We start from the raw sequence: 17,465 nt of genomic DNA, 5'->3' as shown, positions 1-17,465 counted from the left end.
AAAAAGAGTTGGACAGTTGTAACCATAGGTTTAAAACACTTTAACATCCTGTATTCTATCAACAAACCCAAATGAAATGAACTGTCAAGGAATTGTTACTATAATAAACATTACAACCTTTCTAATTTTTTTTTCATAAAGGTATATTTCATTACTGGTGGGTAGCACATTTAACAGTTAAATACATTTAAATAATATATAGGTGACTGCACGACTGCAGCATTGGTAACTTGATAACCAATTCAACTAGAAACCAGCTAGCATGTGACTGTCTACATATTTAACATACAGCTCTTGTATAGATCATCCTTCGTTTTGCTCATCTTCTTGGGGGATGGGGGAGACACCTGCTGGTCACATGGAAATATATTAAGGCCAAATCTCCCATATCCATTCCCAGAGGTTTCTTTCAGCTGGATTAAGCTTCCAATTCCAGGGCAAGCTCAAGTTTGTGACCTCCAGCATTAATGCTCTTCCCGTCTACCAGAGCAGACAATGTGAGCTTCACACCAGGCCTCAGAGTCTGAGTGTAGCCTACTTTCCAATTAAACTAGAATTGTTGACTTTTGCAGAAATAGAAGCAGTGGGATCCAACTGGTATTTAGCAGCAATGCCAAAGCGGGTACAGTTGGTACCCGAAGTCCAAGCAAGGTTGACTGAAGTGTCAAGGTCTTCACATACTTTCTGATAAATTGATCCTCCAAATTCTGTCCCATCATTGACGTTAGTGTGTAACTGGAAGTCCCCAGTCCTGTAGCCCACTGAAAAGTTATTCCAGGTCAGCTTTGACTTGGTACTATCAAAGGTCATCTGGTATCCAGCAAGCCAGCCCTAGTAACCAAAGACAGCTGAGCCATGGATTGGAGGTCCAGCAAAATCAAAGTCAACATCACAACCAAGATTTATACATTCTCTTTTATAAGAGGACTTGATTTTACCAGTCTTCTTTCCCATGTTTGGCAAGAAGGTAGTATCAAATGTCAATTTCAAACCTTGATGTATCTGGTCTTCAATTGCAATTTCTGTTCCAAGAGTATTATCAGTGTCCCATTGCTCTGTGAAAGTCAGACCATACTCACACCATTTATATTTGGCCTCCAAAGTCCCAGTATCTTTACCAGTGTCTGTATTAGATGAACCAGATGTTGAGAATTCCACACCACTACATGACTTTGTTTTCACATCCAACTTCACCAACCCAAAGCCAAATCCTTCGTTGTAAATATCTCTAGCAGCTTTGCCAAGGTCAGCATATGATGGAGGAATACACATTGGCCACGGGCAGCAGTTCTGTCTAGAGGTCGCCATGGTGAGGCCGTGGGAAGAGGTGATCTGGTGCTCTCTCCGGAGGGCCACCGCCGCTGCCGCTCACTAGCCTCACAGCTCAGGCCATGCGTTCTTACAGTCGGCTGCGTCGGGCTGCAACTGTTTCTAAATTTTTGATATTTTATTTGACAATCTAAAAAGCAGAGTGAAATTTGATTTTGTTTATACCTAAGAACACCTGTCTACTATTGTAGTGAGCATCAATAAGCACTTTCTGTTTTAAAGGTATAAACCTAGCCTATTTCTAGCAATCTAACATCATTTTAAAATACATTTATATACATGTGTGGATTTTTAGTGTCTTTAACCCTCTTTGTGTCTTAACTAGACCAGGTACAAATTTAATCTTGAAATAGTAATATATAATAATCAATCTGATATACATTATTAAGGGTTACTTTGATTAACATAAAGCAATTTTATGTCTCATTCTTCTTACTCATGACTAGATGAAGTTTAGAGAAGATAGTCTACCAGTTTTTGTTTAGAAGTCATTGCTTGTAAATAACAGATTATTGCATTATAATTTGGGGTTAACTCACTTTGTCCCAAGAGTTGTGAACTGATCTCTCAAAAAGTGAGAAGGCACACAGATTGTGACAACATGGGGAATCTTCCTTGCCTCCCTTTAAGAACAAAATCTTAATGAATACAACAAGATTATTTCTTTTATAAAACCTAAACTATCCATAGTGCTGAGAAGAAATGATAGTGGAGTGTTTAGCACAGAGACATCTCTATCACACCCTCCAAGGCTCAGGGTCCATTGTGGAAGAGGTGGCGGAAAGAATGTAAGACCCAAAGGAAGGGTAGGACTCCTTGCAATGCAATCTTCCAGATGCAAAATGGCTTTGACACTCTGTTTCTCTCACTTTTTTTTAAACCTCATTGTAGTAAATTATATTAATAAATCACGGCATGATATTTAGTTCACCAGCATCCTCATCTGACTCCATGTCGGGGGAGGGGAGGTCCACTCTTGCTCTTTTGCTGCTCTGGGCCTCTTGCACTTTCCCAGCGACAACCAGTGAATCCCTTCTTGGACCTTCTCCATCTCCATCTTCCACTGGTCAAGTCAGTCTTTCAGGCACCCACACAGGCTGACCACTTTTCTGTGGAAAAACACAAACATATCTCCGCTCTAGTACAAGACTGGATCTGGACCCTGCTAATGGCCAACATTATGTCCAGCCACCGCACTCTTATATATCCTTTATAAGTTATTGCCCAATGCCGTTCTCCTGTCGTAAGACCATCTTTCCCTATATAAAACAAATAAAATGAATAATATGGTAGATATTTTATTATTAGGTGTGGACAGTGGTCCCTTCTCCTCCTATTTTTCAAATGATGTTTTATCATACCATTGGCATGTTCCACAAAACTTTGTCTGTGAGTATTATATGGGATACCTGTTATATGAGAAATCTGATAATCTGAACAAAATTGTTGAAAAGCAGAAGAGGTATAAGCAGAGGCATTATCTTTTTTCAAAATCTTGCAGACTCCAAGATCATCCAAAGCTCATAGGAGGAAGATAATGACATCTTTAACTGCTTCTCTTGCTAAGGGTAGTGTGAAAGTAAACAGAGGAAAGGTATCAGCAAGAACATGTGCATGCTTTGATTTATCAAAAGCAGGCACATGTGTAACATCCACATGTCAAATGTGATTGGGCATAAAACTTCTTGAAAAGACAGCAAAAGAAGGCAAGTGAGCAATATTTACTTTCAAACATTGTGTTCACTGTTTAAGTTGAGCTTGTTCTCTGGTTAAATGGAATTGTTTCGGTAAAGCAGAAGTATTTTGATGATATCACTGATGAGACAAATTAGCATCTTGTAATAATGATATGGATCCCAACAATATATCATCTTGTTGGTTCTGCTCTGCTAAAGCCCCAGGCAAACCTGAGTGTGCTTGAATATGACCCACATAACATGGGCTCTGTCCACCTACCTGTAAGGAAAGTGTAAGAGCAAAGCAAAAGAGATCATGGGACTTGATCTCTACAAGCAGACTGTTTTTTATTAGAGAAGAAAGCAAGGGGCAACAGTTTTCCCACAGGATAGAGGCTGAAGCACTGGACCAGGCTGGGGTGCAAGCTTATAAGGAGGATCCTAAGACAAACAAATTGTACCAACTGTTCGAGGCTGGATTGTCCAAGGGAAGTAGATAAAGAACTGCAGTAATTTGTGGCCTTGCTTAGAATAAGCTTTTTTTAGTCAAATTGTCTAGGGAGGATAACCCACCAGACGGTTTCTGTTCCCTCAAGGTTTTCTGAGCTAAGGAAAGTTTAGTTTATCATTTGGGAGTAGACAGGCCTGTCAATGCAATGTTTCTGAAGTTTCTTTATTGCTTACTAGTCTTAGGGATCGTTATTAACTCATTAGTTCCCTCTAGTTTTCAGTTTTCAGGGAAGGCTATTAACCCTTCAATGCTTCTAGTATGTTTTTGCATTTCAGATAAAAATTCATGAATAGCAGTCCTCCTTTCAGATATCCAAGAAGTCTCTAATTGTTGCAACAGCATTGACAGAATACTTTTATGCTTCTCAGAACAGAAGAGAAACTGCTCTAACTTTCAACATCAGGAAAACAATTGCAGACATACAATCATAATGTTCTGCCAGAATAAGCAGGAGGAAAACAGGGGAGCAACACAACGGGTATCTATCATAAACAGGTGAAGAAATCAGCATGGTTCAATGCTCAGTGTAGAAAATATAGTTCCACAATCCTGGGTCTAAAATAGACTTCTCAGAAGCTTAGCATGACCTCAGGCCACAGTCCTTCAAATCTGTGAGAGCCACTCTATGCTGACTCCATGCACCCTCTGGAACATCATGAGGCAAACTTCTACAGTCCACATTTCTCTATCCACTGCAAATAAACTCCAGATGCATGCACCGCTTGTGCATCTGGCTTATGTCAGTACTGGGGAATCAAACCTGGGTCCTTTGGTTTTGCAGGTAAGTGCCTTAACCACAAGCCATACCTCCAGCCCATCTTCCTTTCTTATTTATATCCCTTTTATTTCTATTTTGTTTCTGATTGCTTTAGCTATATGTTCTAATACTATATTGAATAAAAGTAGTAAGAATACACACTCTTGGGCTGGAGAGATGGCTTAGCGGTTAAGCGCTTGCCTGTGAAGCCTAAGGACACTGGTTCGAGGCTGATTCCTCAGGACCTACATTAGCCAGATGCACAAGGGGGCACATGCATTTGGAGTTCGTTTGCAGTGGCTGGAGGCTCTGGCACGCCTATTCTCTCCCTTTCTCTATCTGCCTCTTTCTATCTCTGTCTGTTGCTCTCAAATAAGTAAATAAAAATAAATTTAAAAAAAAAGAATACACACTCTTTTCTTTTTCTTGATTTTAGAGGAAATGCTTTCAATTTTCTTCATGAATATAAGATTAACTGTGAGTTAATAATATATAACCTTATTGTGTTGAGATATTATCCTCTTCTTTCTAGTTTATTCAGGATTTTTATTATGAAGGAATGTCAAATTATACATGTGGCCTTTCCATGTAACTATTGAGATGATTATATGATTTTCATTCCTACTGTCATTTAATAATATATTACATTATTTTTTTCATATGTTTAACTGTCTTTGGATCCCTCGAATAAACCAACCTGATCATGATATAGTTTAAATATATATATGTATATAGCTGAGTTCAATGTGAAAACATTTTATTAGTATTTTTATTTATTTATTTATTTTTGGTTTTTCGAGGTAGGGTCTCACTGTAGGCCAGGATGACCTGGAATTCATTACGTAGTCTCAGTGTGGCCTCAAACTCACAGCAATCCTCCTACCTCTGCCTCCCAAGTGCTGGTATTAAAGGCGTGCACCACCATGCCATATGAGAGTTCAGTATTCTTTTTCTTTATTTTTATACTTAAGTTTTGGTAATACTGGTTTCATAGAATAAGTTCCTTCCACTTATATTTTATAAACTAGTTTGTAGAGCATGGATATTATTTCTAGTCTGGTAGGATTTACCTGGCATTATTTTTGTGGCTCTGTAACAAGTTATTAAAACAATCTTTGCTTTTGCAACCACACTGACTGTGGTGGTTTTATTCAGGTGTCCCCAATAAACTTAAGTGTTCTGAATACTAGGTTCCAAGCTGATGGAGATTTGGGAATTAACACCTCCAGGAGGCAGTGTATGATTGGGGGTGGGCTTAAGGGTGTTATAGACAGCTCCCTCATGTGAGTGTTTGGCACATTCTCCTGTTCCTGTTGTTTACCTAATGTTGGCCAGGTGGTGATATCCACCCTCTGCTCATGCCATCATTTTCCCTGCCATCACTGCAACAGTAAGGTGGTACCAAGGAGTGGAATTGCTGCTAGACACCTGACTGTGTGGCTTTGGTTTTGTGGAGCTGATTTTCAAGAGGAATGTGGAAGGATTTGAAACCTTGGCCTAAAAGACGTCTTGCAGTGCTGTAAGTACAGCTTCATGGACTATTCTGGTCAGAGTTCGAAGACCTGAATGCAGTAAGAACTATGGACTGTGAGGTTTGGTTTATGAGAGTGAGAAAGAGCTTTGCTTGGGTTGGGCTAGTAGTTTGTGTGAGAAGCTTGCTGTTATGCCTGTGTCCTGAGAAGTTGTGCAGGGTTGCTTTGTGTAGAAATGAACTGATGTGAGCAGAGGGATATGGCACATAAAAAAAAAAAATCTTATGGGAAAGTGTGGGGGTGGGGAGGGAGGGAAATACCATGGGATATATTTTATAATCATGGAAAATGTTAATAAAAATTAAAAAAATATCTTTAGGTGAACTGCTGCCCATTCAGCTGCAAATGAGAGATTACAACCTTTGATATTTCACCAGCTGACCTGCACAGGGGCAACAGGAAGAATGTAGACTCTTTAGAAGGGGCCTAAGTGCTCAAGGAGTGTCCTGTTCTTCAAAGTCTGTTTTATTCCCCCACCCTGGATTAACAAACTGGCATCCTATCTGGCATTGTGGAGTATAAGAAATTCAGGAAAGAAAAGGTCATTGAGTTTGCAACACAGTTTTGTGTTTTGAAATGGCCATGGGCAGTGTGAAGCAGGTTTGCTGGATGCCTACATAGAGACCCCATGGGACCATGAGGATGAATCTTGGGTTGCAATGGAGACCCAGAGGAAATTCCAGGACCACAGGATGGCTGCCAAGGAGAGCTGCTGGCCCCGATACAGTTTTCCAGGACTGTGAGTAGCCTAGCTGGAGGGGCGGAATTAGAACTCCAAAGAATTGTTGCAGGTTAGGATTACTGGACTTGGAGACTTGTCACTGCCTACAGTTGTTGGACTTGGAGTTACAATTTGATGTTTGCCCTGTTTCAATCTTGTGTTTGGTTGAATATTTCTTTGCTATGCCCAATGCCATCTTATGCAGTATGAATGTTTATTCTGTGCCATTATGGTTTTTTTGAGGTTATTTTTTGGTACTATGGCGCAGTTAAAAGACCTTGGATTATGGGATGTATGAACATCATTGGAGTTTATAAAAACTATGGGGGCTTTGAAAGTTGGACTGAATGCATTGCATTTTACATGATGTGTGGTTATCAGTTTATGGGGGTCAGAGGTGGAATGTGATGTTTTGCTTCAGGTGTCCCCCATAAACTTAGGTGTTCTTAATGCTAGGTTCCCAGCTGATGGAGATTTTGGAATTAACAACTCCAGGAGGCAGTGTATTGTTGGGGATATGCTTATGTGTGTCATAGCCAGCTCCCTCTTGCTAGTGTTTGGCACACCCTCCTTTCCCTGTTGTCCACCTGATGTTGGCTAGGGGGTGATGTCCACCCTCTGCTCATGCTATCATTTCCCCTGCCATCGTGGAGCATCCCCTTGAGCCTGTAAACCAAAATAAACCTATTTTATTTTCCCAGAAGCTGCTCTTGGTTGTGTGATTTCTGCCAGCAATGCAAACCTGACTACAATACTGACTTAATTTTACTTCTGTTTTGTTCAATCTGTACTCATCTTTCATATTACCCAGAACAAAAGATGTGAGGCCTCTATGGGACATATTCCCTTGGTCTTTCTGTATTCAATACAGAGCAGAGGTATCATTAGATGAATCGATGCCATTTTAGTAATAAATTTCTTGGAAAACTGTAAGACAAATCATACTTGTTTTCTTTATTTCAACCCAGCCGACTATTTTCTGTCTTCTTTTCCAGTAATGAAAACTCTGCACTTTTATTTTCTACCCTCTCCAGTGAGCAATGGAGTCTCATGTTCTAGGGAGAGAATGGGGAGGAAATGGTGTCTGAAAATGCCAAGTCTTTGAAATGCCCATCTGTTTGACATTATTCTATTCCTCTGAAAGAAGAGATGACAGGAAAGGTTTTGGCACATGATTTGTTGCAGAATCACAGTAGGTCAAGTTTGGAAGGTATCTAATGCTGGTTTTTCATGCTGGTGACTTCTAGACTGAAATAAGATCTATGGAGGTGTTTTGTCTGGACACGCCAGTATTTTCTTTAAGATATTTGAATTCAAAAGACTTTTAGTATGGCATATTATAGTACCCCTCACTCCTTCCTATCTTACACCAGTGCCATTTCATGTATTTTTATGTACCTAGGAGGTGGACTTACATGACACTAAATAACATGGCATGTGAAGCCAGGATAATTAGGCTTTAGTCCAAGTTCGGTCATTTTTACCTGTGTGAGTTAAGGCAGATCACTTTATTATTCTGTGCTTTAGTTCTTGTATTAGTAAAAATAAAATTCATAGTAGCATGGTGCCTACATCATTGAGCGACTGGAAGTTTTAAATGTGTTAATATTCATAAAACATTTAGAATGGTGCCTGGAGTGTAGTAGGTACTATAGACATACTTGTTAGTACAACCGATTCCTAAAGGCATTTGAATTGTTTCCCCTGAATCCAGTAAAATTTTCCCAGTCCCACACTTTACAGATGGAGATCAAAGGATTGTCCAAGTTGTCCAACTCCAGGGCCAATGTCCTAAGTATGTGTTCATTAACAAGATAGTTATAATAATATATCAGTATGTGTCAGGTACTATGCCAAATACTTAATACACAATAACTCACATACAGCCTGGGAAGTAGGTAGTAAAATTAGCTCCATTTTTACAGTTAAAGAAACTAGTACAGAAAATGTAAGTACTTTCTATAGGCATTGGCATAAATTCTCATAATGTTTTATCTAAGAAACCTGATATAATATGGTCAGTACTGTGGCAAACAGGTGCTAAAATACACAGTTGAACAGTGCTAGTAATCTTAGCCCCTCCACAACAATTCTATGAACTTGGACAAGTTATTAAACCTATCTTATAAAAGCCTTGATAAAAAAATGTCAATAAGGGCTGGAGAGATGGCTTAGTGCTTAAGCACTTGCCTGTGAACCCTAAGGACCCCAGTTTGAGGCTTGTTACTCTCAAATAAATAAATAAATAAATGAACAAAAAATGTCAATAAACCTAATTTTGATACACAGATAAAAAAAAATGACATGTTGGAAATCCTAGCACATAGTTAAGCACTCAACATGTGTAAGTTTTCGTTATTCTTCACTATAAAGTAATATTTAAAAAATATTATTTATGTGTATGTGTGAGAGAGAGAGCATCTATATGGTGTACCAGGGCCTCTTGCCATTGCAAGTGAATCCACATGTATGTACCACGTTGTGCTTCTGGCTTTGTGTGGGTACTAGGGAATCAAATCCAGGCCAGCATTTGTTGCAAGCAAGTGCCTTTAACACTTTAGCCATCTCTCTAGCTTAAGTAACATTATTTTTCCCACACAGTGTCTAGCATTTATCGTCAAATCTCTCATTTTGCCTACCGCCTAGTACATGTCTTATCTTTAAGCTTTTATAAAGTAGATCTGGGTCATAGTTTGTCTTTTTTTTGTTTCATTGCCATTTCTTTTGATGGAATATCTCTGGTAGCAGTATATTCTGGAACATCTCATAATCATGTTCTTCTCTTTAGCTGTTTGTTTAGGAAATCTGGTATTCCTAGATTTGGGAAGACTCAAATCCCAACTCTGCCTTTTGTGACCTTGTGCCTTTTGCTTCCTCTTTCATGGCCTTAGAACCCATCTAAAACATAAAGGAGGCTGTAGAGGACAGTTTCTATAGAACTTTCAGTACTCAACATTAGATTTTTTTCTTCACTGTGCTAAGGTGGACGTCATTGTGTGTAGTAATTGGCTATCTCTTCGTGGGGAGATGGGCAATGTATCAGCTATTAGTCTGGAGAGTGTTTGGTTTCTATGTGATGATTTCTTCTAAACCCAACTGTGTTCAATTGAAAACATTTCAAAATGTTTACAATCTGAAGGACACTGTGTATCACACATTCCTATTGTCTTTAGCTTTTGTTTCTAGGGATAAATGTTCTTTGGTTTGAGTACCTTTATGCTCTTTGATTCATAATTAACTCAGAACAAAAAAGTGTGATTGAATTTCACAGTCAGGTTAGCATTTCTCAAAACTTCCATTGCATTTCAGGAAATAGTTCTTGGATAGCAGACTAGAGTATGCTAAATGTGAATGGAGACATGGAGTGACCATTGATTTAAATTACTTGGTATTTCTTAGTTTATGTATTAAGTCCCACCAATATTGCATTCTGTTCTGAACTCCACCTTTAACTGTGTTATCTTGGATTTCTTACTTTTACTACCTAGTCCTTAGTTTTGTATACTTTTTAAATAATCAATTTGACCAAGAAAGGTTAATTGGTCAGATTCTATTCATCATGATGATGATAACTTAAACTTCTGTGGCATTTACTATGTAACACTGTACTCGTTATATAATCTCATTTTGTAGGTGCATGGACAGAGACAATAAGTTTAAAGATGAATTTGTCCCTGAATGACACTATAAATCTTGTGGCTACAGTTTCATATTGATTTTTCATTCATATTGATTTTTCATTTGGCCCTGCTTACTACAAGTTAGTTCTATATAATATAAGGTGGAGAAATGTTTAAGGTTTTTCTTTTGTTCATTTTTATTTATTTATTTGAGAGAGACATAGAGAGAAAGAGGCAGACAGAGAGAGGGTGTGAGAATGGGCATGCCAGGACCTCCAGCCACTGCAAATGAACTCCAGATGTGTGCACCCCCTTGTGCATCTGGATAAAGTGGGTCCTGGGGAACTGAGCCTCAAACCAGGGTCCTTAGGCTCCACAGGCAAATGCCTTAACCACTAAGCCATCTCTCCAGCCTAAGATTATTTTCGTGATCCAAGTAGTATAGTTACCATTGAATTGAATTTGGTAATTGGGGCAGAATGTGGTATGTTGAATAGAAGTCCCCCAGTATATTCAGTTTCATTAAAGCTTCTAGGATTTCCAGCTGCCTATGAGCAGATCCTAGGGTCTAGCCCTAAGGTGTGGGAGTGGACTTAATATTCCAGTATAAAGATATGAAAATTACTTGAGCTCTACCTGGAGTTCTTAAGTGTGTTTGCTTGTGGTACTGGTGTGACTTGTGGCTTTTCTCTTTGTGCTTGGACCAGTGAAAGCAGGCCAGCTTCTTTTGCCATTGTGGGACTTCCCCTGTGTCAATAAATCCCATCCTCACATAACTGTGCCTGGTCTGGAAGTTTATCTCACCAATGTGTGGCTGTCTACTGCAGGGGGGCTTTGTTTTGGATTTGTTCAGACTCATCAGGGTGTGTATACTAACCAAACTAAACTGGGGAAAAAACAGAGTGTCTATGATTGTCTAGTACCTTGCTTGCTCCTCAAACCTGGGAAAGCTCCTAACCAAAGCTAGCATGGCTTATTTCCTAAGCTGGTTTTCTTTCCCCCTTTGTTAAGAGCACCTCCTTCCTGGGTGTGAGCATAGGCCTCTCTGTCACCAGGAGAAATAAACCAAATTCTTCAGAGATCTAGATAGATTTCTGTCATCTAGTCCTGTGGATTCATGCATGCTGTGGATGGTCTCACATTGTTGGAACACTATACAGTGCGTGTGTATGTGTCGTTTAAGGTTTTTCAAGTAACTAGCCTTGAAGGAGAGCAAAGAAGACCAAGAAGAATGGATCCTGGATAAAGAGCTATCCTATTCCTGTTCAAGTGTGCGTGTGTGTGTTTCATCTCATATTTATTATCTCATATGAGCTGAACATAACCCAAGAAGGGTATCTGTGGTGGTTTGAGTCAGGACTTTCTCATAAACTCATGTGTTCGAAATGTTAGGCCCCCAGCTAGTGGCAATTTGGTAATTGGAACTTTGCTGGAAAACATTCATTGCTAGGGGTGGACCTTGATGGTTTATAAGACCTAGCTTATATTAGGCTCACTCTCATGCTGTGACAGAGGTGATGACCAGCCTCTGCTCATGCCACATTTTTCCTGCCATTATGGAGCTTCACCTTGAGTCTGTAAGCCAAAACAAGCAACTTTCCTATTATCAACTGCTTTTGGTTGGGTGTTTTGGCCCAGAAATGAGAAAGTAATTGCAATAGTATCAAATCTCTCATGTACAGTATGCTTTTGAGAAGTAAGTGCCAAGATCTACAGGCAAAATGATCTTAGAGGTTCTTATAGCAAAGTCAACTCAATATTATCAACTGAAAGTGGATGGTCTGGTTCCAAATAGGCTTTTTTTCCCTATACAAACAAATATGATTCATTGCTACATTTCCATACATGCATATAATATAGTTATTGATATATTCATCACCCCTATTACCCTTTAATGTATCTCTCCCTCTCTGCCTTTCCACAACCATAATATTCTTATTTTCATGTCCTTTTAAAATATTTTAAAATATGAGAAAAACATGTGATATTTACCTTTATAAGTCTGTTTTATTATTTTTGAAGCAGAGTTGTAGTATATTAAGAAGAAATTTTAGAACAGAGGAGACGGCTCAGCACTTATAGACCCTAGCTTGTACAAAGCTTGGCAGCCTGGGTTTGATCCCCAGTATCCACCTAATGCCAGATGCACAAAGTGGCATATATATCCGCAGGTAATTTGCAATAGCAAGAGGCCCCAGAGTGCCCATATCACTCACTCTCTTTCTCTATCACTTTCTCTTACTCTCTGCTTGCAAATAAATAAGTATTTTTAAAGGAGAGGTTTTAAACATAGACTTAAATATGGAAGTTAGTTTGTAGAGATAAAGGCATTCATGGAAATAATGCCCAAGTATAGATGTAAGCTTTGTAATGGTTAATCTCTTGTTGTCAATTTGACAAATGCAAGGAATCACCATGGAAACAAATCTCTGGTCATGTCTATGAGGGATTCTCTAGATTAAATTAGTGGAAGTGGGAGGACCCACCCTAACTATGGGTAGCAATATCTCATAGACTGGCTTCCTGGACTACATAAAAAGGAGAATGCTAGCTGAGCATTCAGCATTCATCACTCTGTTTCTTCCTTGTTTACATGAAAATGCAAGACCAGCTTCCTGATCCTGCTGTGCTTTCCCTCTCATGATGATCTTCCCTTCAAAACTGTAAGCCAAAATTAACTCTTTGTAAGTTGCTTCTGGCTGAGCATTTTGCCCCAGCATCAAGAAAGTAACCAATACATGATTCTAAAAGGAGAATTGCAATTAAATGTCATTTTGAAAATATTCATTGACAATTTTTTCATCTTTATATAATGTATTTTGATTATATTTACCTCCCATGACCTCCTATTGCCCCTGCTCCTCCCATTGAACTTCTTCCAAACTTGTTCACCCAACTTGTCTACCTTGATGTTGTTGTTCATGTGTGTGTATGACTAATTAGCATTGCTTGCATAAACATGGGTAAGGGGTTATATTTTGCCTGCAAGTCCTGGTATCAGGGTGAGTTTAATTTGTTTTTATCGATTAAAAAAATATTTGTTTATCTGCAAGGAGAGAGAAAGGGAAAGTCTAGGTACACGAAAGCCTCTTGCCACTGCAAATGAACTCCAGGTATGTATGCACCAATTTGTGTATCTGGCTTTATGTAGGAAGTAGAGAATTGGACCTGGACCAGCAGGCTTTGTAAGAAAAAAACTTCAGTCAGGCACAGTGACACATACCTCTAATCCCAGTACTCAGGAGGAAGAGGTAGAAGAATTGCTGTGAGTTTGAGGCCAGCCTGAGACTACATAGTGAATTCTAGATCAGCCTGGGCTAGAGTGAACCCCTACCTTGAAAAAAAAAAAGCAACTTTAACTGCTGAGTCATCTCCCCAGCCCTATTTTAATGATTTTTAAAATAAATATTTTATTTATGAAAGGGGGAGAGAGAGAGAGAGAGAGAGAGAGAGAGAGAGAGAGAATGGGCATGCCAGGGTCTATAGCCACTGCAAACAAACTCCAGATGCATGTGCCACCTTGTGCATCTGGCTTTATGTGGATTACTGGAGAATCAAGCCTATGTCATTAGGCTTTGATGGCAAGCGCCTTAACTGCTGAGCCATCTCCCCAGCCCTTTATTGATTTTGAATTTGCAGATAAAACTTGTATATGTATATATTGTATGCACATATTAAAAATTATCAGAGGCTGGAGGGATGGCTCAGCAGCTAAGACATTTGTCTGCAAAGCCAAAGGACCCAGGTTTGATTCCCCAGGTCCCACGTTAGCCAGATGCACAAGGTGGCACATGCATCTGGAGTTTGTTTGCAGTGGTTGGAGCCCTGGCATGCTCATTCTCTCCCTCTCCCTCTCTTTCTCTCTGTCAAATAAATAAATAAAATAAAATATTAAAAAATTATCAGTATCTTGCAGGGATTAAATTGAGGTAATTAGCATACATATTACTTCACCTACTTACAAATTTTTGTTTTGAGAATATAAATTCTGGACTATCAGCAATTATTCAAGAATAGAATTAACTGTTATTAACTCTAGCCACTATGTTGTAGAACAGATCTCTTGAACTTATCTTTCTTATTTGAAACTTTCAATTTTTCGCCATGTTTTTAAACAATAAATCATCCAACATTCCCTGCTAATCACCATTCTACTCTCAACTTTTATGAGATCTGCATTTTTAGTTTCCACATGAACTAATTCATGTGCTATTTATCTCTGATGAAAAACTGGTAATCAAAGACCGGCACTACTTCAAACAAAAACAAACATTCCTTAGTCATGTAATGAATCAGAGAGAGTCTGTGAGTCCCCACCCCTGTATAGAGTAATGGACAGTAACTGAATGCCTCCTAGAGGTCACATATTTACAAGTAGTATATAACTTAATTCCTTTTCCATAAAGACTCTGATAGCTGAGGACTGTCACCTTTATTCTGCTGATTAGTAAAATGAGTTTCAGTGAAGCTTGGTGATTTATCTAAGGGTGCCATGCAACTAAGTGACAAAATCAAGTGGTGGGCTTTTTGTTGTTGTTGTTGTTTCTTGTTTTTGTTTTTTGAGGTAGGGTCTCGCTTTAGACCAGGATGACCTGGAATTCACTATGTAGTCTCAGGGTGGCCTTGAACTCTCAGCTACCTCTGCCTCCTGAGTGCTGGGATTAAAGGCATGTGCCACTATGCCTGGCTCAAAATCAATTTTTTTTTTTTTTTTTTAGGTAGGGTCTCACTGTAGCCCAGGCTGACCTGGAACTCACTATGTGGTCTCAGGGTGGCATCCAACTCATGGTGGTCCTCCTACCTCTGCCTCCCACTGCTTGGATTAAAGGTGTTCACCAACATGCCTGGCAAAATCAAATTTTGATTAGAGGTCTATCTACTTCTAATAGGACAAACGTGAAAAACACCTCAAAGGTGGGGTTTTGAAGAATCAATGAGATGTAACTGATAGAAAATTGCTTCATTTTTATTTAATAGACAATTCTATCTAATATATGTTATATTAAAAATCTCCAGGTCCAGAGGATTTACAGTGCAATGACACAATTTATTCATGAAGCTAAGTATGCTGACATCTCTACCCATAGATCAATCCTGATTTACTCAGAGAGCTTCTACTGTGGATTTCAAACAGAGAGTGCCGAGGTAGTATAGAGAGAGCAATTGTGTTGTCACTAGTTCAGTCTATCTTCTCAAACTGACCAAACCCTGAAATTCTAGAAGTTGTGCATACTAGGAAACTTAAGAACCTCCCACTAGTTCCTACTTCCCAACAACTCCACCTTGAAGACCAAGCCTTTAATGACAGTGGGACTAGAAGGACATTTGAACTATAGAAGATGTTATTAGTTGTAAAGAAAATCATAAAAAGAGTCATTTGACCCAATAAGTTTGGGCCGGTAAACTTATTCTAGCTCTTGAAACTCAGTATACTATTAAAAATTCTGAGTGGTGAGGCAGGGAATTTGTTCACATTCATTTATCTCAGTACTCCTAAACCAATTCCACCCTCTAATATTTTCCTTTTCCACATGATAGCATCCATGGAAGAATTAATGATATGGGATTTGGGGTGTTTTTGACAGAACCCTAGCCTCTCTCAGCTCTTGGATGGGTAATAGCCCTGGAGCTGAGGTGCCAGAAGGTCACAGTTACACAGAGCTTCCACTGAGTCAGTGGTCTCTGGGTCCTTATGAATTGGATGAATGAATTTCTCAGACTATAGGGGAAGATTTAGAAAGATTTTATTATAGCTTGGGAGAGGAAGAGCTGAAGAAATACCTTAGGAGAGGCAAAGCATAGAGCTTAGAAATTTAGGACTACTACCTAATTGGGCAAGAGCAGGGTTCCTTGAAAATGGGAAAGCCTACCTAGAGACCCACATTGGGGTCTTTTATAGGAGCCCTGGATATAGTTACTGAGCTATTCAGTTGACTTGGGTCAGGTTTCCTGGGAAAGGTCAACCTTCCTAGGAATCCCAATTTTCCAGGAAGGGCCTTCTCAGAAAGGGGTGATCATTTCTCCTTGAAAAGGGAAGCTCCTTTAGGGGAGAAGAGATAAGAAAAGGCTAGACCCTTCTAATATTTCTGACCTCTAGCCACCTCTAAGCTGCCTCATTAGTGTCTACAATGAACATTGGATAATGTAGTTTGGAGACTAAGTTTTTCCCATTTTTGTGAGAATAAGCTTTTCTTAATGAAAAAATAATTTATGAGAGATTGGGAAGAAAAATATAATGCTAGCAAGGTAAAATGATGGTTCCTGCCATTTATCACTATGTAGTATCAGGCTGCCTGCCCAGTGCTGGGATTAAAGGCATGTACCACTACGCCTGGCTTGGCTCCTGTCATTTTTATTATCTTTTTATTTAGTATACAAAGAGTTTCATTCTGAATTTTTCATACATGCATATATACTTTGTTCATCTTCTATTAATAATTTTGCCTAGTTTAGTTTGTGATGAGGGAGTTGTCTTTCTCCTCATAATTCTGCAATTTGTGTCTCATCAGGGAAATGGGCTGCTTTTAATGGGTTCTTAGTTTCATTACTAAAAGAATTTAGCAATGGAGTTGGAACAATCTTTGAGACTAATTTTGTTAGTGTTGAGAGAAAAGCCATAGGGAAGGTAAGCTATGAATCTCAGCAGTTGTTGGGGAGAGAGAGAGAGAGAGAGAGAGAAAGAGAGAGAGAGAGAGAGAGAGAGAGAAAGAGAGAGAGAGAGAGAGAGAGAGAGAGAGAGAGAGAGAGAGAGAGAGAGGGGAATAATAGGAAGAGAAAAGGTAATGCTTTTTGAGTTAGGGTCCAGAAAGCAGACAGGTTCAATAATGGGAGTTGGCATGTAACTTTATGGGGGTAGAGGAGTCTTCAAAGAAATAATTCAAAAACCTAGAGTGTCTGGGCAAGCATGCTTAGGATTTTGGCCAGGGTACAATGAAGAGATAGAGAGGAAAGGAAAATTACAACTTTTGAGTTTGAACTCACAAAAGTGGGCAGCCTGACCTGTGAGAATCTGAGAGCAACTGCCTTGATGTAGGGGCTTCCTGGGGTTTAAGTATATTTTCTCATTAATGGGACAAAAATTCCTCCCACCCTCTTGCTATATCTTTAGGTGAGTAATGGTCTCCTGTGTGGGTGATTGACAGATTGAATTAACTCTTCATGTTTCAACCCAGTACCAGAGTTAAAACTCAAATTCTAATCTTTTTACCAGGAAGAAGTAGTTTTACTCTTATACTCTTATACTTCCACCATCCTCCCATGATCATGGAAAGGGGAAATGAGGTCCAAAGCTGATCATGAGAAATGGGTCCATCCTCAAA

The 17,465-nt window shown here is 39.2% G+C and overlaps 1 pseudogene; it reads right to left on the bottom strand.

The window, feature by feature from the left end:
* Positions 1–329: 329 nt before the first annotated feature.
* On the bottom strand, positions 330–1,323 carry LOC101614504 (annotated as a pseudogene).
* Positions 1,324–17,465: the final 16,142 nt, after the last annotated feature.

This window comes from Jaculus jaculus, chromosome X (assembly GCF_020740685.1).
Source record: "Jaculus jaculus isolate mJacJac1 chromosome X, mJacJac1.mat.Y.cur, whole genome shotgun sequence".
Lineage (NCBI taxonomy): Eukaryota > Metazoa > Chordata > Mammalia > Rodentia > Dipodidae > Jaculus > Jaculus jaculus.
This window is presented reverse-complemented; position numbering and strand designations above follow the sequence as displayed.